General features: G+C 45.1%; 1 non-coding gene across 1 annotated transcript; it reads right to left on the bottom strand.

Moving 5' to 3' along the window:
• Positions 1-3173: 3173 nt before the first annotated feature.
• Positions 3174-3245, bottom strand: trnae-cuc (transfer RNA glutamic acid (anticodon CUC)). Its single transcript has one exon. It is a non-coding gene; the product is annotated as a tRNA-Glu (tRNA).
• Positions 3246-21374: the final 18129 nt, after the last annotated feature.

Genomic DNA, 21374 nt, shown 5'->3' with positions numbered 1-21374 from the left:
GTATGGGGAGTAGAATTGAGAAAAAGTCTGGGCCAGCCTGATCTTATTGAATGCCAGGGCTGGCTGAAAAGGACTAGAGACTCGCCCTTCTTTCTGTTGTCTGTCTGTTTAAAGAAAAGTAATAAACAGCCTTTATTGGGCGTGCATGCTCCCCCGTGGGTATAATAGTTCGCAATCTATGTCATCAGTTTGCCTGAGGAATCATTTCCAAATCGGAAACTGGCACGAGATTTGTATCTATTTTTTGTTAATGATGCAGAATTGTACAATTTATGTTCTGCGTACTGTCTGTCTTTTCGAGCCTGCAATGACGCTGCAAGTGTTTCATTGTACCTGTCCCTCACCGTCCCTGTGCACACGGCAATAAACCCGACTGGACCTGACAATACACATTGAGATTTGAGCAGTGATGACCCCGGGCAGATGAGTCAAGGTGATGTCGGCAAACTGAGTGAGTAGGACCAGAGTCCAATATGGGGAATGTATGGTCACCCTCTTCTACAGAGAGACAACATCTCTGAGTGGATTGAGGTGCAGCGAGTAGTGAAGATCAAATCTACATTGTATCGATTGCAAGTTATTGTCTGTAAGACCTCGCACAGTTATTTCCAGCTTTATTGAGACTACACCTGCAATATTTTTTCAAAGTCATGTTTTAATTGTCTAACAAGTGTCAGACAGAACAAATAACGAATCGCTGCAGGAACAGTGGACAGCGGGTCAGGCAGCATTTGCGGGCGGAGAGAGATAGAACACATTTCCGATACACACACTGACGCTGAGCTAAACGTGGAGAGCAGATGACCAGTATGGAGAGTTAAGAAATGGACAAGAGTTGGGCGGGTGCAAGTGAGGGTGTGTGGTAGTCAGCTCGATATGGGAGACTTCTGGTATGACACCGCTCACCATATGCAGAATTCTCAGAGCGAAAAGAGCAGGAAGTCCTTCTTGGAGGTAGAGAGGCTACAGAAGGTTGGAGAATTGACAATGAGATGCAGTGCAGGGGGATATATGGTCACACGCTTTGATATCAGAAACGAAGGAGAAGAATTTCTAAAAGGAGGGAACATGCGCACAAGAAGACTGAAGCGCTAAGAGCCTTGGGAGTCCGTGTACAGGCCTCCCATTGTGACGTACACATCGGCACCATCATGTCCCAAAGGTTAATTTGCAGGTTGAGTCTGTGATGAGGAAGGCCAATGCGATGCTCGCATTCCTTTCAAGAGGACGAGGATATAAAGCAAGGTTCTGATTCAGAGACTTTATAAAGAACTGGCGAGGCCTCGCTTGGAGTATTGTGAGCAGTTTTAGTTCCCTTACCTGAGAACGTATGGCTGAAGCTGGAGAGGGTTGAAAGGAGATTCAGAGGAATGATGCTGGGATTGAATGGTTAGTGATACGAAGAGCGTTTGATGGCGCCGGGCCTGCATTCACTGGAGGTCAGTAGATTGCGAGGGACCTCATTGGAGGCTATCGAATGGTGAAAGGCCTTGATAGGGCGGATGTTGAGAGGATGTTTCCTATGGTGGGAGAATCTAAGACCAAAGGACGCAGCCGCGAGATAGAGGAGCATCCTTTTAGAAGAGAGATGAGGAGTGAGTTGTTCAGCCAGCGAGTGGCGAATCTGTCGGATTCGTTGCCACAGGCCCCTGTGGAGTCCGAGTCTCTTTGTATATTTGTCAGAGATCGATAGATTCTTGATTGATCAGGGCATGAAATTCTACCAGTAGAAAGCAGGAGAATGAGGCTGAGAGGAAATGTCGAAGAAAACCCGATGGGCCAAAAGGCCTAATTCTTTCCTATACTTTGTGGTCTTACGTTGCTGAATCAGGCGGATGCAGGTTAAGCACAGACAGGAATGGGGTTGTAGTGGCAGCAAGTTAATACACACGATAATTCAAAATAAGCGCATTATCCAGTTCGCCTACCAGCCCCAACTAGGAGTTGAGGATGCCATCGTCTACTTACTGAACCGTGTCTACGCCCATCTGGACAAGCCGGCGAGCACGGTGAGGGAGGGTCATGTTTTTTGGCTTCTCCAGTGCGTTCAACACCATCCGCCCTGCTCTGCTGGGTGAGAATCTGACAGTGATGCAGGTGGATGCTTCCTTGGTGTCATGGATTATTGATTACCTGACTGGCAGACCACAGTACGTGCGCTTGCAACACTATGTGTCAGACAGAGTGGTCAGCAGCACTAGTGCTCCACAGGGGACTGTCCTGTCTCCCTTTCTCTTCACCATCTACACCTCGGACTTCAACTACTGCACAGAATCTTGCCATCTTCAGAAGTTTTTTGCTGACTCTGCCATAGTTGGAAGCATCAGCAAGGGAGATGAGGTTGAGTACAGAGCTATGGTGGGAAACTTTGTCACATGGTACGAGCAGAATCATCTGCAGCTTAATGTGAAAAAGACTAAGGAGCTGGTGGTGGACCAGAGGAGGGCTAAGGCACCGGTGACCCCTGTTTCCATTCAAGGGGTCAGTGTGGACATGATGGAGGATTGCAAACACCTGGGGATACGAAATGACAACAGACTGGACTGGTCAAAGAACACTGAGGCTGTCTACAAGAAGGGTCAGAGCCGTCTCTATTTCCTGAGCAGACTGAGGTCCTTTAACATCTGCCGGACGATGCTGAGGATGTTCTACGAGGCTGTGGTGGCCACTGCTATCATGTTTGCTGTTGTGTGCAGGGGCAGCAGGCTGAGGGTAGCAGACACCAACTGAATCAACAAACTCATTCGTAAGGCCAGTGATGTCGTGGGGGTGGAAATGAACTCTCTGACGGTGGTGTCTGAAAAGAGGATGCATGCCATCTTGGAAAATGTCTCCCATCCAATCCATAATGTACTGGTTAGGCACAGGAGTACATTCAGCCAGAGACTCATTCCACCGAGATGCAACACCGAGCGTCATAGGAAGTCATCCCTGACTGTGGCCGTCAGACTTTACAGCTCCTTCCTCGGAATGTCAGACACCCTGAGCCAATAGTCTGGTCCTGGACTAATTTCCACTTGGCATAATTTACCCATTATTATTTAATCATTCATGGATTTATATTGCTATATTTCTACACTATTCTTGGTTGGTGCGACTGCAACGAAACCCAAGTTCCTACGGGATCAATAAAGTATATGTGTCTGATTAAATTACAGCAGGCAATATTTTAATTCCCTGACCGGGAATCGAACTCGGGCCGCGGCGGTGAGAGCGCCGAATCCTAACCACTAGACCATCAGGGAATCTGACGAAACATTGCCTACAGCAATAGACAACTATCAAACCCAGCAAAATGTAAAACAAAACTTGCAGAGAAATAATAATAATGAATAAATGTGATAAATATTGCCACGTATCTACTGCTCAGCACTTTGCAGATCTCTTCTTTACCCAGTGCTTCTGGTTAAAGAACACTCTGGGCTCTGAATTAATCAGTGGGAAACACTCGTTGTCCAGTGTTTTTATGAAGATGGTGACATTCATTTTCTCCTATGAGCCCTCAGTCATTTTTGTTTCCGTCTATCGCCTCGAAGCAGTTCAGTAGTTGGCCCTCCGATTCCCGCGATTTTGTTGCCGATACATCTGTTGTCTTGTTCCTTACCCTCCGCCTGGGTGGAGGTAGGAGAAAGAAAACCAGACGTTCATAATGCCCGAAATATGTTCTGAGGGTGGAATGGTTGGCTTTCCTGATCTTGCTCTAGCAGTGGTCGAGTGTGTGGGAACCCCTGGTACTGAGGATGACGTGCTTATGACAAATGAGCTTAGAATTCATTAAATAAGCCTGATAGAAACCCCGCAATGATTTGAAAGTCCTCAGCTTAGGCAGTTCCTTGTTTGCTGGTCGCGGCACTCAGTACATGGTATGCTTGCTTAACATCTGCTCTGGCGGTATGTGAAGTGCCGTCCGGATCAATGAGGAGAAACTCTCGGTAGCAGCACCGACAGAACTCAATCATTGGATGTTGTGATTGGGAGAACAAGGGTGCGGCAAGACCGCTATATACGGAGAGCATGAAGAATTTATCACGAAACAACACCGCCGTTCCAGCCCCCGCCCACCCACCAGCACCACAATACCTTCTTATCATCTCCGAACGGTGGATTGAGCCACCGAACTGAGCCATGTCTCCATGAAACAGAGAAGACAGCAGTCCCTCATTTTCCTCCGAAACTGCAATGTTGTGCTTACGTAATGTATTGTGTTTTCAAGTAATTCGCCTTTGGCTAAGAAGATGCCGGGTAAAGGATGCTTCATAGCCCGGCGATTTAGTCTGGCTTGAAGTCTTCCGAACCGACCTCTTTTCCGGCAATGGTAATAGCTGACCTTCGCTGATCGCTGAAAGGTGCCGCACCTGCATTCCCGAGAGTCAAGTCCATCTGGTCCTTCAGCAGCTCGTTAAACTGCTGAGTAATTTAGACAGATCAACAGTACGTTTCTTAAAGGGAAATTAGGGGTTTCACATTGCAGCGACAATGGTTCAGCTGATATAAATCTAGACATTTTGCGAGCTGTCGGCAATACGTCACGTGTATCGCCAGTGCCATCGTGGATCTTTGGATTTATAAACAATTCTCAAAACTACTAAATCCTTATCAATAATGTAGACATCCTGCTCTTACTTGAGTCTACAAAACGCATCACCTCGCAGGTCATCTCTCTCCCGTCTATCCCCCTCCCGCTTTCTACCGACACCAAACACGCGACTCCGATCTCTCTCCCCATCGAAAATCTTTCAGCAACCCCCGATCTCTCTCCACACCAGATCCCTCGACTTTCCCGGCCTCCCTCCCCATGGTCTTTATCTACCCACTTCTTTCTCTCGCTACCTCACCAGTCTCTGTCCCGGTCTCTTTCTCCCCAGTCCCTCCCTCCCGTCACTCTGGCCAGAGTCGACTCCTTTCCCCGGTAATAACTTTTCTCCTCATTGACTGCTCGTGGAGTGTCATGGAGTGAAGATGGCGGCTGAACCTACGTGCATTCTGGTTGAAATAATTAAATTTACTTGCTGATCAATGCAGATTCTCGGTACCTCACTGTTCATTATTATAACGGATGATTTTTGTAACAGTAGCGTCCATCATTAAAGTTGCCCACCAACAGGACACGCCCTCTAAACAGTGTTACCATCGAGAAGGCGATTAATTGTACTGTTACCGTCAAGTTAACAAGTTTGACGACGTATGCCTGTGGTATTAAGTTTGTTTCTAATTCTGATTCAGTTGCAGCAGGGATGTGTCAGTTTGAATTAGTTGAAAGCCTGTCAGAAACTCATGAGACGATGGGCTGTACTGTACTGTAATATTCTATATTCTATGCTCTATCTCGTGTACCGCATCTCACTATTTAAGTCCAATCGATTAATTATTCTTTAGTAGTTAATTATTAATTAACTACTCTCAATACGCCTGATAATATTGTAGGATAATTTAACAACAATAGGACATAAATGTAAATACCGGCCACAGGATGATAATGATAATTTTGCTCAGAATGGACTCGTCAACTATTATGTAATCAGGAATTGTCCTCGGTGTTCAGACTACGCTGGTCATGCTACCCACCCACACACACACAGCCGGGTCTCGGGGTCTCCCCTTCCGAGTTCTCTTCCAATCTCCCTCCTCACCCCGATTCCCAAATATCTCTTCTCACCCCAGATCTGTCGACATCCTCCGCCCCTTCGTCTTTCTCTAAACCCTCGACCTCTCTCGACTTCCCCGGTCTCTCTTCCAGAGTCTGTCCTCAGACCCTCCGTCCCAAATCTCTGCCTTATCTCTCTACCCTTGCTCTGTCATACAATTCTCCCTCTACACTGTCCACTCTCTGTCTCCCTCCGTTTCCCTCTCCCTCTGCCGATTCTATTCTCCGAGAATCTGGGCTGCATCTCTCTCTATCTCTCCTGTCCTTTTCTCAGACTCTCGCCATCGTCTCTTTACATTTCCCAGTCTCTTTCTCCCCAACCTGTCTCCGATATTCTCTCTATCCGGTCTCTCCGTAACCCCAGCCTCTCTTTCGCAGCCTTTCTCTCTACCTACGCCAACCCCTCGCCCTCCTCTGGACTTTCCCTCCGCCATTCTGTTTCTCATCCAATCACTCCATCGGCTCCCGCTCTCTGCACAGTTCCCCTTTCCGTCCGCGTTTCTCTCTCCCGGCTATACACCTCCCGCTTTCTACCGACACCAAACTCCCGAATCCGATCTCTCTCCATATCTAATATCATTCTCCAGTCCCCGAACTCTCTCCACACCTGATCCCTCGACTTTGCCGGTCTTCTCTACCCTCATCTTTCGATCGCTACCTTATCAGTCTCTGTCCCCGTCTCTTTTTCCCCAGTCCCTCCTTTCGCCTCTCTGACCAGCGTCGACTCCTTTCCCTGGTAATGCCTTGTCTCATCATTGACTGTTCATTGGAGTGTCATGGAGTGAAGATGACGTGTGAACCTATCTGCTTTATAGTTGAAATAATAAAAGTTTCTTGTTGACAAATGCAGATTCTCGGTTCTTCACTGATCATTATTACCAGGGGTGATTCTTGTAACAGTGGCGTCCATCAGTAAAGTTGCCCACCAACAGGACATGCCCTCTGCACGGTGTTACCATCAGGATGGAGATACAGAAGCCTGAAAGCTCACGCTCAGCGAATCAGGAGCAGCTACTTCCCCTCTGCCACCTGCAACTCAGGTTTGTTTGTTTTTTCTTTATATATATATATATATATATATATATATATATATATATATATTTAATTATCCTGCATTTCATTGTACTGCTACAGTAAAGTTCACAAGTTTCACAGCATATCCCGATGATATTAAATCTGGTTCTGATTCTGATTCAGACGCAGCGGGGATGTATTAGTTTGAACTTAAATTAGTTGAAAGGTTATCAGAACCTCGTGAGACGATGGGCTGTACTGTACTGTAATATTCTATGTTCTATCTAGTGTACCGTATCTCACTATTTAAGCCCAATCGTTTCATTATTTAAAGCTACGACGCCTTTCTTTTCCAGATTACTCTCAATGCGTCTATTAATACTGCAGGAGAATTTAACAATGCGTCCGTTGTTGTTTGTCATCTATATCAATGACTGGACAATAATGGCGTTAACTGGATCAGCAAATTTGTCGGTGACACCAGCATTGCGGGTGTAGTCGACAGTGAGGAAGAGTACCGGAGAATGAAACGGGATCTGGACCAGCTGGAAAAATGGGCTGAAAAATGTCAGATCGCATTTAACGCACACAATTGTTAGATGTTGCCCTTTGGGCGGACCAGCCAGGGTTGGTCTGACACAATGAGAAATAGGGCACTGAGGAGTTCGATAGAACAAACGAATCTGGAAATGCAGGTCGATAATTCAATGAAAGTTGCGGCGCAGTTACACAGGGTCGTAGAAACAGCTTTTCGCACTTTCGCCTTCCGAGACCAAAGTACTGAGTACAGGAGTTGGGATGTCACGTTGCTGTAGTTTAAGGCTTTATTGGGGCTCAATTTGGAATATTGTGTGGGGGTGGGCTCAACTGCCTGCTGGAAAGATGCAAATTAGATTGAATGAATGAGAAAAAAAATCTAAACGGCTATTGCCGGGAATGGATGTTTTTTAAATAAAAGGAAAGATTACATATGTCAGCACGTTATTCCGTGCGGGTAGAAGACTGAGGGGAGATTTGACAGAGGTATACAACAGTATGAGGCGTATAGAGAGTGTAAATGCAAGCGGGCTTTCTCTGCTGATGTTGGGCGACAATACAACTGGAGATCATGGGTGAAGGGTGAAATGTGAAATGTTTAAGGGAAACATGAGAGGAAACTTCTTCACTCAGAGGGTGGTCAGAGTGTAGACAGTGCTGTCAACACAAATGGTAATTGAGATTCCGATGTCAACGTTTAAGAGATGATTAGAGAAGTACACGGATGAGAGGGATATGGATGGCCACGGTCCGGGTGAGGTCGATGGGAGTAGGCAGTTAAATAATTCCTCACTGACTGGACGGGCTGAAGACCCTGTTTCTGTGCGGTGGTTTCCTATGTCTGTCTGATGTGTATCTGGGTTAGAGCGTTAATGTCTCACAGCACCGACCAATCTAGAAAGTCGTTGATACTGTTCGATCCCTCTGTCCTTGCACACACTGAAGCATAGAGACTGAGTTAATGGATGGTTATAACATGAGGAGATGGAAGCTTTGGAAATTGTTTATTCTCTATTCTCCAACAGTCTGCGATGGTTTTCAAGAAAGACAAGTTTGAGACCGGGTACTTGCTTTGCCTTCGCTGCGTTTTTAGTTTGTGTAGTTTTATGTGTTTCATTTAAAACTGATTTCAGAGGGAGACACGGATTCCACACCGGTCATGTGGATTCAGGGTTAAATGGAGCGAAATATGAGCGTATCTACACCAGATACGATAAAACCACGATTCCGAGGTTGATATTAGGATAAAATGGTGTGTACTTGAAGTGGGAATTTGGAATTGGCATTTTGGAAGGCTGGTTCTTTTCATGAGCAGCAAGAGCTGCTGCTGATCAGTTTGAAATGCTGGTTTTAAGTTGTAGGGCGCCACTGGAAAAGATGCTTTGAAGTCATTGCAGCATTTGCCCTGCAATATGTAAATAACAGGTCAGTTCAGAAACGCGCTGGTCCAGTCAATCGCTCAGCGATTTGCTTACGTCATCAGCCCTAATTCCATTAATTATCCGGGTGCTGTAGGGTGATCAGATTAAATCGGTTATTTCCTCAACCCTATTTCTTGCAGCACTGTAACTGCAGACTCGCAATTGAGTTGTAAAGTGTACCGAAGTTTCGACTCTCCATGCGGAACACGGCTGCCCTTTGTCTTCCAGCCAGAATTCACTCTGTCTACTACATCATCCACCTTCTGTTAGGAAGCCAATTCTGAATCAACGCAGCCAGGTTTCCCTGGATCCCATGCCTTCTGACTTTCTGAATGAATCTACTATGGGGAACTGATCAAACGCCTGACCAAAATTAAATCACCCACATCGACTATTCTGATTCTTCTGTTTGTTTTATTTTCACTGTTTCAAATAATTCAATCTGACTCATTAAGGACAACATGCCATGTTGACTCTCCGTAGCCAGACTACGTTTCTCCAAATACTCTTAAATTCCCTCTTCAATACTCCTCTCCAATAGTTCAACCACTACTGATGTAAGACGCCCTGGTCTATAATTCCAAAAACTATCCCTATTATCTTTCATCAACAAATGAATAACATTTTTCACCCTCCAATCATTTAGTTCTACTTCCGTGGCCAGAGAAGACATTAATATCCTGTTCAAAAGCGCAGCAATGTCTTCGCTCGCCTTCCAAATTACCTGGAGTATATCCCCTCCGGTATCGGGGAATCATCTATTACCTGCACTATATCCTTTCCGGTATTGGGGAATCACCTATTACCTGCACTATATCCTTTCCGGTATTGGGGAATCATCTATTACCTGTACTATACCCCTTCCGGAATCGGGGAATCATCTATTACCTGCACTATATCCTTTCCGGTATTGGGGAATCATCTATTACCTGCACTATATCCCTTCCGGTATCGGGGAATCATTTATCATAATGTTTTCCAAGTTTCTATCGCATCCTCTTTCTCAGCGTCGGCTTGTTCGAGCATATCTGCCTTTTTACACTGTGTTCACATTGATCAATGTATTCAGTGAGGAGCTTCACTGCCTCAATTGGACTCCAGATACAGGTTTTCCTCTTTTACCTCTGATCTGCCCACATTCTCTCTAGTCATCCTTCTGTTCTTCATTTATCTTAGTGCATCTCTAATCTCCTTCTAACTTTGAAGTCCATTGTAAAATTATTTTTCTGTCTACATGCTGACTCACCATAACCCTATCTGATCCGTTCAACTTGAACCTGAAGTATCTTCCTTTCTTCACCTTGACGAGCTGTTCCATATTTCTTGTCAGCAAGGGTTACTTTACGCTATCACCCTTTGCCTGCCTCAATGAGACAAGCTTATACTGAACCCACGTAAGTGTTTTCTGAACAATTTCCACATATCTGTTGTGCATTTCCTTATTTAACTTCCCAAGTTCTGGACAGGAAGCACCACACATCGCAGATCTCCAGTTAAATACATCCCATGCTCCCTAGTCATATCCCCGTGTACGTTAAATAGAGGGGAGTTCTGCCCTATTGTTCTGACATGCTGACACTCGGAGAGACCTGTCACCTGATCCGTTCTCTTTTCTAATATTAGATCCGGTCTGGACTGTTCGCTAGACCGCCTTTTTTTTTATATTGACATGAATCCTTCCAGCACACAACTGAGAGATTATGCCAGAACTTTTACCCTGGGAAGGTGCCAATGAATATTGTGGAATTTTCACTTACCCGTGCCAATAACATTGCACATGTCCAAGATCCGCTTCCCGATTGGTTCCTCACCGTTCCCGTTGCAATTTGTTTTTCTTTTGTAAATCTAGTGGGCGGCTGTACAGAATACTCCAAATGGGGTGATCGCGCCGTTCATGTTTCTGTGTTCGTCTCACAGTCCATTAACAAACAAACGTTCCACGTTTTCCTCCCTTTCTGCAGCTGCGATACTATCCCTGGTTTCCTATCGCACTCACTTTACACTCTGTTATCCGGCCCTGTCCATTTTGAAACATCTAAAACCCGGAAATTCTTGAAGCCATCCCTGCCCTTGTGACAGTCGAGTGTCTGTGATAGTTTGGAAAATAATTCAACCAAAGTAACAATCACGCCAGCAGCACTGAGCGTTTGTATTGCTACCGACCTGAACTGTATGAGGTCAGCAATCTTCCGGCAATTCTGCAATTTCCGGATGGCCAGGCATATGATTGTTTGAATTAATGACATATTTGCCAAACCGGTTCATTGTAAAACGGCTTTATTTGAAAACTCCGCTGAATTGTCATTAGACGCGGGCGTTATCTACACAGATGGCCATTTAATGTAAACACATACTTCATTCCATTCCTCAACTCTTCTCTGAATTTCCTCTGTGTCAGTGTATAGATACAAGTATTGGTACACATGCTGAGAAATTGTAACATGTACCCAAATTGTTGTAGAATGTATACCGGGGAACTCAAATATCTGTCCTCGTAAAAATAGTTCTGCACTTGCCATTTTAGAGAACGGGCTACATAGGGCATCCACAATAATATGAAATTAGCTGATATAGAAAACAGCAAAATCATCGATTTTCTGCGTTTTTCCACCTCGGCATCTTTCTGATTGTCGCTGCTGTGCCGAAGCCTTCTACGGACTCTATTTGTCACAACGATATGCCTTACGGTTAACCCGTTAAACACCAGGATTAAGCCGATTGGTAGCAATGGTGTTAAAATGCTCTGCAGTAATGCGTATCCTCTCCACACGGCTGAAGTAGCGTATTCATATGTGAGGGCGCAACGCCACGGCGTGTTGTCAATGATGACGTAAGGTTCAATGGCAAAGTATAACGGGACACATTTCCCGCAGCTCACTATAACCACGGTCACAATAACCACCGTTGCTGTTCTCTCGATGCAGTATCGTTCCCGCAGCTTTCGGCAACATATTGCGATGAAGCGATCGAAGGTAAAACTGACCGTAAACCAAACAGAGCAGTCCTGCGTTATAGCCGCAAATACAAGTGTCAGAGCGCATACAGGAGTGATGAGCAGGGATCTGGAATAAATGTAGATATTGTTGGTCTGATCCACTAAAGCAACAATGATAACCACCATCAGATCCGCTGTTGCCATTCCAACCAGGTAACGGGTGATGCATTTGGAGAGTCCGCATTTTCCCCGAGAAAGGATCACAATCGCCGTTAAATTAACTGCAAGAAATTTGGAAACAAAATAGAAATACGGTCAGCTCCCTGAATGCCCCCATTCTACCGATGCTATGCAGGGTATGGTCTATTTGGAAGTGGAAAGCGTGAACCCAGTGCGTGCGGTCTCGGTCGCTGCACTCCGGCTGGAGGACAATGACGGATGTGAGTGTCAGTGGATTGTCGACCTTCCCACAGTTTAGAGCGAGGCATCCGAGTTCCACGGCTGACGTACCGGTGAGCTGTCGATCGCTCCTGTAAACAACACCATTTCCATTATTAAAGGTGAAAGAGTTGAAGGGATTGTTTGTAGCGGTGAGAAAGTGGAGTCAATGAGATATAAAGCACGAGTTCACATTACTGACTTACAGAAGAACAGACCTACGTGTCGAAAATAGACTGGACCGTCATATAAATAAGCTGCCACGTTGTTATAAGGTCGAAGTGTCTGCACTGATAGAAACTCGGACCTGGAAAAACAGATATCACTTCAGGAAGCCCAGCGAGGTGAAATTATGAAACAATGTCAATATCAGCACGAACATATTTAACAATAAAAGAGAACACTATGATCAAAGTATGGAAAATGGAAATAAAACCATTGGATGCCTGAATCCTCCATTCCAGAAACACGTTTCAGTCGACGGTAGCATCTGTGCTCAGTAACAGTGCGGATACCGCAGAAGAGTAACGACGCCACCATACATAAAGTGACCAGCTCCGGCATCTTACCGGGGACACCAACTGCTACAAATGTGGGATAGTAAATGGCCGCGATGTAGTAAATCGCTGGATATCCCATATTCCGTCAGAAGCAGCGTTCAGTTGTACGGAGCGTTTCAGCTGCTCAGCTGGACTGGTGATCGGTTTAGCAGACTTTTATTGAGGTGAGAGTAATTTCACTGAGGCAATTAGCGTGGTTGTCACGCCAGCGACATTAGTGACAACCAACTGCACAAACACTTACGTTAAACTATTTTTACTCACTGTTCCCCTGTCATGAATTACACTCCTCAAGGGATATTGCGATCTATGTCCAGGTACCTTACTACAAAATATTATGTGCTTTTTTCCAGGTTATTTTCCATTTTACCTTGCTTCAGCTATATCTGTGTTGCTTTTAAAGTAGGTATTTATCTTGAAGTCATTTAATTTGTAACATTTGCCGAAGCACATTCGCTTCTGAAATTGAGGGAAGGAGTTTGTTCTGGCGGGTGAAATTGAGAACACTTCTTTATTAAAGGGGAACATTCGTTCATTCTTTTCTTTCGTTCGTTCCAGTCATTCCGGGCGCTTTAAGTGTTGGAAATCACAGTGACTTCTGACATGTGTCACAATAAAGTACATAGCACTCATGTTCCTCGAAATAATTTAAAAGATCCACTGCGATATTCCAGAGTTCTGTGATCAAAAAGGGTACATGCCTCCGGGAGATTAGCGAGGGCTGTGGACAGTTTGAAGAACAATGTTTTCCAGCGCACACGTGGGCCGTTTGCAGGAACTGACCTGGGCCAGTGAAAGACCTGACCACCCCGTACCCGTGACATGCCATGCAGTCTATTTAACTTGAAAGATATTCGCAAACTTGGGACAATTCTACCACAATTTCTCCATCCATTCTCTGTCTGAACAAAAGCAGCAAGTAAAATCTTTGAACAATCCGCAGGTTCCTGATTTACTGTCGGGTATATTGACTTCCGATCGTCGCTATAAGTGTGTGCAGAACAGCAGAAGTGTTCAATCTCTCCTTTCAATCACATTTCTTCCTGCTTCTGCAATGCACCTCTCCTTGCCTATTGTGATACTCGTACCGATAAGCGGCCCTCGGCCTATTGGAGAAAGTCTCATCACTCTGTTTCCATTGTGGAGCTCGTACTAATGTGCGGCCCTCGGTAGAGTCGAGAAAATATCACCTCTGTCTTCAAATTCATCCTTCCAAATTGAATCACTTCGTACCTTTCCCGTTTGAGCTCCATCTGTAACTTCTCAGCGCTGCTCTGCGTCCTGTCACTGTCCTCTTGTAATCTGTGACTACCTTTTATGCCATCCATAATTCCATCAATCTCCACATCATTGCAAATAAGCGACCCCCTCCACCTCTTCATCCAAATCGTTCATAAAAATACAACAATCCGGGGGTCTCCGATCTGTTCTCTGCAGGACGCCACTGGTCACCGACATCCGGAGTGAAACCGCTCCATCCACAACTATCCTCTGCTTCTGTGGGAGTCATTTCTGAATACACCAGCCTACTTTCCCTCGATACCAAACCTTCTGACATCATGAATGGTCCTACCATGGCTAGGGTTAGGGTTATTAAAATGCATTTACACCAGATCCATTAACTCCCACTTTATTTGCAGAAGACCACGTAATAAACCCGTTCTCCCATCCGTTTCTCTCTCCCATTTTCCCCGCTTTGACTCGGGCGAGTGCAAACATGTGAACAATCCTTCTCCTCCGGGTACAAACCGGAATTAGTTGCCCAATTCACTGAGTGGACAACCGCTCTTAATCCGCATTACCGTCGATTGCCTGAAACGTGAATCTAAGAGTATGATCTCATCTCGGTCCAGAGCATCCCTTTGACAAGATGCTGTCTAGAACTGAGCTACTAGATGACATTGACTATCTCCAAGGGGTTTGCGTGGGTTAATATGATACCAGTCCAACTTGTTTGGAACAGTCTGAATTCAATATACTGGTGAACTGGCTCTGTCAGCGATACCACATGTCCCTACAAATCTCGAAGCTGTAAAGGGGCTTGGCTGATGGAAAGACATTATAACCTTCTGTCCGATTTCCAACTCCCGCGGTTCTGTTCGCACCTTGAAATAAGCTTTGCTCTGCTGTTTCTTCCGTCTCCATTTATGCGCAACGACATAATAGGCCTACTTAATAGAGTCAATTAATTGCTGGTAGCATGTGTCCTTTCCAATGCCAACAAACTCAGTTGATGATAAATCCAGGCAAAACAAGGATTCTAACCCTTTTATTTTCGCATTTCCTTTAAAGTCCCACTCATCCATTCAACAATTGCACTGTATTGTGGTCGATAAGGGATACCAACCTATGTTTTTCCCCAGACAGTTTCATTACATTTTGTATCGCCTGTGCGGTGTATCGGGGACCATGATCCGATTCTAGAATCCTCGGCAATGCACGACGGGTAAAAACTCTCTCCAAACAAAATCCTGACTGCAACGTCAGCGGTTTTCATTATCTAGTTGGGAAAGTCTCTATCCACTTGGTGAATGCATCCACTATCTCGGGGATATAGTTCAGTCTTCCAGGGATGGAGGTGAAGATCAAACAAAGCAAACCTGCAAGTTAACACATGGTCCCCCTATGGGGCGTATCCTGAAACTGCTTTTCTAGCCGATTTATCTGTGTTATCACTGTTCACAAATCAAACAATTCTTACAATAATGTACATCTCCTCGCAGTTTTGGCCACCGACACAGATTCTTCAACTGTTCCACAGTTCTATCTGATCCTTGATGCCCACAAATGTCATGGTGCCAATACATCATCTGGTTTCTTTCACAATTCCGCAACTCAAATTTACCACTATCAAGTATAATCCAAATCCGTGCCTGTATCCATCGATATTTCCCATAATCTTCAGAATCCTCTCCTGTGTGTATCTTTGCTAACTCCTGATCATGTTGCTGTGTCATGACTAAGTCTGTATGTGAACAGTATATGTACAGTATGTGTACAGGCTGGTTTTCTGTCATTCCTACCTCTATATCTGGATTCCATTTCACCACCCAAGTTTATTCCAGTTACGACTAGCTCACCAGCCCTCCTGTTCCTTTTTGGGGATGTCTTTAAGTTGCCCTCCACCTTTTTAAGCCATCAGTGTTTTCTTTTGCCTTCTCAAATATTTACTTCATCAAGGGAGGTGATGGCAAAGGTTCGCCTTCTATTCGGATATAACCTCTAGATTCCCATAACGGTAAATATTCGGTCAAAGCACATGAGCATCCAGTGAATGAAGGGAGATGGGTCATGTACAATAATCAGAATTTAGTCTCATTCGGTATCTTGTTCAGCGCAGGAGTAGTGATTCACAGGGCTTGTTCCTGTTCTCTGCTGTTCCATGAACCCAACATGTCCAGGTGATGTGTTCACATTTTAATGTGAATCTATTCGCCATCCGCTGTCCATTCACCTACTTTCAACTCGTTCTTCTGCACTGACGGGTGTAACATAGGACACGGTGTCTTGCATCACCGGAACAAGGTCTCCCGCCAGCCATGTCCCTGACGAGCGGAACATTCCCGGCTGTGCAGTGACGTACCAGTGACTGCAATTTCCCAGAGTTCATCAGTCAACCGCCTGCTGCAATGTGAACCTTTGGATAATTCCAGATGTCAAACTGGAGCTTCCCTCGAATTCCTGCTCCCAAACTCTCAGTGCTGCACAGAACAACGTAGTTGCAATTTTCCAAATCAAAATGCATGGCATATTGCAGAGGAGTCCGAAACTGTCATCAGAAAATCAAAAAGATTCTTATAAGGTTCATGAGTGGGATATAACTCGATTAGATTCACGCACCGGTTCACATTGAGGAATATGTGACAGATTCAGCAAACGCAAGAGTGCCGAGATACACGGTGAAGGCAGCAATTTAGAATTGCTGAGGGAAATGTATTCATATAAATAATGCAGGTATATGAGACAGGCTGCTTTGGTGGGTTTTATTTCGATCAATTTATGAAATTAATTACGCACTTATTTTTTAAAAATAATTAATATATTTATTTTGCTTATTTTCATTCAACGTTTCAGAAGTTGTGTTGCCGAACCACAGAGGTTTACGGATCAGATGTTGCTCACTTGGCGCTGCGTGGTTTAGCAGCGAATAGCAGGCAGAATTATGCCGGGCCGAACGGTCTGTTTGCCATATGACCCTATGACGCTGAATGTGCTGCTCAACACAACCGTCATTATTCATCAGTTCACAGTCCCTCTCACAATTTTAACATCTTCCAACTGCCGAAGACTCTTGTTCTAAGAATAGCTCAGTGAATACAGATTCTATTTTAAGAGTATTCACTAGATTGGTGGAACAGCGGGAAAGAAGGAGAAAAAAACCCACCGGCTCACACTGAGTCAGATATTCACAGGTACGGGAATGAGACAACATCCGTAACGCTGGAGCAGACAGATACAGAACGAAACCGAAACTTACACGATAGTAGAGACTGACAGATACAGAATAAAACCCACACTCCCACACTGTAGCACAGACTGACAGATACAGAATGAAACCCACAATCTCACACTGTAACAGAGACTGACAGATACAGAATGAAACCCACTCTCTCACACTGTAGCAGAGACTGACAGATACACAATGAAACCCACACTCTCACACTGTAGCAGAGACTGACAGATACAGAATGAAACCCACACTCTCACACTGCAACAGAGACTGACAGATACAGAATGAAACCCTCACTCTCACACTGTAGCAGAGACGGACAGATACTGAATGAAACCCACACTCTCACACTGTATCAGAGACTGACAGATACAGAATGAAACCCACACTCTCACACTGTAGCAGAGACTTACAGATACTGAATGAAACCCACACTCTCACATTGTAGCACAGACTGACAGATACAGAATGAAACCCACGCTCTCACACTGTAACAGAGAATGACAGAAACAGAAAGAAACCCATACTCTCACACTGTAGCAGAGACTGACAGATACACAATGAAACCCACACTCTCACACTGTAGCAGAGACTGACAGATACAGAATGAAACCCACACTCTCACACTGTAACAGAGACTGACAGATACAGAATGAAACCCACACTCTCACACTGTAACAGAGACTGACAGATACAGAATGAAACCCTCACTCTCACACTGTAGCAGAGACTGACAGATACACAATGAAACCCACACTCTCACACTGTAACAGAGACTGACAGAAACAGAAAGAAACCCACACTCTCACACTGTAGCAGAGACTGACAGATACACAATGAAACCCACACTCTCACACTGTTGCAGAGACTGACAGATACAGAGTGAAACCCACACTCTCACACTGTAACAGAGACTGACAGATACAGAATGAAACCCTAACTCTCACACTGTAGCAGAGACGGACAGATACAGAATGAAACCCAGACTCTCACACTGTATCAGAGACTGACAGATACAGAATGAAACCCACACTCTCACACTGTATCAGAGACTGACAGATACAGAATGAAACCCACTCTCTCACACTGTAACAGAGACTGACAGATACAGAATGAAACCCACTCTCTCACACTGTCGCAGAGACTGACAGATACAGAATGAAACCCACACTCTCACACTGTAACAGAGACTGACAGATACAGAATGAAACCTACACTCTCAGACTGTAACAGAGACTGGCCTGTACAGAATAAAATTCACACACTCACAGAGAACCAGAGAATGACAGAACCCCACACTCCCAGTCTGTGGTAGGGACTGCTATCCACAAAATGAATACGCCCCCCACTCTCACATTGCACCCGAGACCGGTGGGTAGAGAATGAAGCACCCTTTTCACTTTATACCGGCGACTAGCAGGGGAAAATGAAACACACATCCTCATATTATCCATCTGAATGTCTCTCCCTTGCTGATAGTCTCTGCACTGCTGTCGTTCTATCTCACTAATTCTACATCTTATGTGAACTACATATCAACCATCTCTTCATTTCCAGCTTGAGACCTACTGAATCAAGAATCCTTTTGCTCTCTGGCAGCCTGGGATATTGCTCTCTGCTCAACCAGTTTACACACACACACACACACACACACACACACACACACACACACACACACACACACACACACACACACACACACACACTTTTTCTTGGGCTGCCCATCAATTTTCTTTTTTTTAATACTTTATTTACAATTTTCAGTTTTACAAAGACAAAACATATTGAAGACGTACAAAACAATACAAAGGGAATGCAGCTCCAGGTGGAGCACAGACACAACAAATCAAAAACAAGAACAAAAAGGCTGCCAGACAATTTACAAGATTACATAAATATACTTTCAAAAAAAAGTTGAAAGAATAGTGGTATCACGGAAGCAATGTGAAATAAATTGAATAAAGGAATCCGGTTATGCACCACACCCACTCATGGGACTAGACAGGTCAAGGTCACAATGTATGTGAGGTAATATGACACTGAGCCAAGAAAGGTCCCCTTATTCTCTCAAATATATTCCGTGTATTGGGGTTGTGCAGATGCGCAAGTTCAACCTTCCAAATTCACAATTTTTCACTGTCTGCAAGTTAGACACTCGTTAAGGAAAAGTGCCCACACTTCGAGCCTATTTCCACCACACATCCCTTTCTCGAAAACCTCTTGCTCCCTCCAGACCCCAAACAGTTAATATCAAAATTTGTGAATTGTTTTACTCCTTTGGTTTCTACAGATTTTATTAGGGAAGCCTGGGCTAGGGACTTGAACTCAGAGATATCAGCGGAACTTTGGGAGGAGGTAATGTCCCGGGTTTACTGTTGTTCTATTAACGCTGCAGGTTAATCCAGTACAAGGTGATGCATAGATTGCATTATTCAAAAACAAAACTGAATCGCATCTTCCCATCTGTGTCTCCTGATTGCGACAAGTGCCGCTCTACTGAGGGCTCACGAGCACATCTTTTCTGGTTTTGCCCTACATTATACAACTTTTGCACTGCAATGTTTGAGTGGCTCTCAAAAGCCTCTTGTAGAGACATTCAGCCGAATCACGACCTCGCCATCTTTGGATGCTCTGCACTGACTCTTGAGTTGCCGCACGACATGCGGATTGCTCTGCATCTAGGAATGGTGGTGACTAAGAAACTTATTCTTCTGACCTGGAAGTCTACTACTCCACCCACCTTTGCACACTGGCTCAAGGAGGTGTCCATCGATTTTCGATGTTGACTGAGGCCTTCGCAAGTTTGTATGGGAGACCGGCAGTTGCCCATGCTGCAAGTCTCCCCTCTTCACGCCACCGATGTTGTCGAAGGGAAGGGCATTAGGACCCATACAGCTTGGCACCGGTGTCGTCGCAGAGCAATGTGTTGTTAAGTGCCTTCCTCAAGGACACACACGCAGCTAAGATCGAAACAGCGATCTTCAGATCACTAGACCGACTCCTTATCCACACACGCCGCCCACGCACGCACACACACACACACATTCACACATATGCATACACACAGAGATACACACTCACACAAATATACACACAGACATACATACACATCTACACATAAACACACAGATGTACAGACTCAAGCAAACACACACACACACACACACACACACACACACACACACACACACACACACACACACACACACACACACACACACACACACACACACACACACACACACCAGATGTAGAGAAGATAGTTTAAGAGATGGAGGGATGGAGAGATCCGTGGACAGCTCTGAGCTTCAAGATATCGAGAATATATATTGTACTGGGAACCTGATAAAAATGACTTCAACATCGATGTCGTCCAGGGCTGATGGAGAACTGGACAGAGTATCCGTGTACACAGTGGGGATGTTTTATATCTGGAGGCACATAGCGTGACGGGGTGGAGCAGCTGAATTTAAAAAAATGTGGAAGATATTAAACTGAAGTCTGTAGGAGGAGAGTGGGAGGGGTTTTCATGTGTCCCTGGATCCAGAGCACACTGAGGGGAAAGCGGATTTATTTGTAGATGAAACAGCGGGCGTGACAGTGAAAAGCGGCAGAAAATGGTGGAACCACAGTGAAAGTTTCTGTTTGGAAAATAGGAACAGTCGTGACCGCTGCCAATACAACTATGAAAAGTTGTAAATAGGGCGGCTCATTGTTCACTTACTGGTCTCATTACACGTTTTGGTCAAATTACACAGAGGGATCTGACTGAGGTAATGTCAATGGCATTGACGTGTTCGTGTTACATACCAACAGTATTTGCACCTGAGACACTGCCGGTGATGTAATTTGTTTGTTCAGTAACAATGGTGGGAGGTGGGACCTTGTCACTGGAGATCGATCCCCTGTATAAATCAGAGCCTGTTGCAGTACGTCAGCCCAGAGTGTCTTGCCGAGCTGTGGAATTCAGAGCAATAGCGTTCACTGCGTCACTCAAATGGGATATCCAGTAATCTGGCGGATAGAAGAGATTTACTTCCCTGTTATTTCAGCCGTTGGAATTCCCGGTAAGCCGCTGTCACGCCTGCAAACGGCAGGAACTGAGAGTTAATTCCGGTGTTCTGAAGCGTTTCTCTCGCTACTTGTTTCCACAGCCACCTGTCCAGTCCCCGCATTTCAGTTATGGGCGGAAGGCGCTGACAATATTAATCCCATTGCTTTCGTAGCAGACAGCGCTCCATATTGGAGCCGAGATGCTGTCTTTGACTGAAATCCTCTCCGCTGGCTCGATATCATGTAATAATTGTGAATCAAAATGTCTGCACAGGGGGACACCAGGCGACACAGCATCCGTGGGAGCCAGCCGACCTTCTGT

The sequence above is a fragment of the Hemitrygon akajei genome, unplaced genomic scaffold (genome assembly GCF_048418815.1).
Source record: "Hemitrygon akajei unplaced genomic scaffold, sHemAka1.3 Scf000069, whole genome shotgun sequence".
NCBI classification, from domain to species: Eukaryota; Metazoa; Chordata; class Chondrichthyes; order Myliobatiformes; family Dasyatidae; genus Hemitrygon; species Hemitrygon akajei.
Note: the sequence above shows the minus strand (reverse complement) of the source record. Positions and strands in the feature narration are given on the sequence as shown.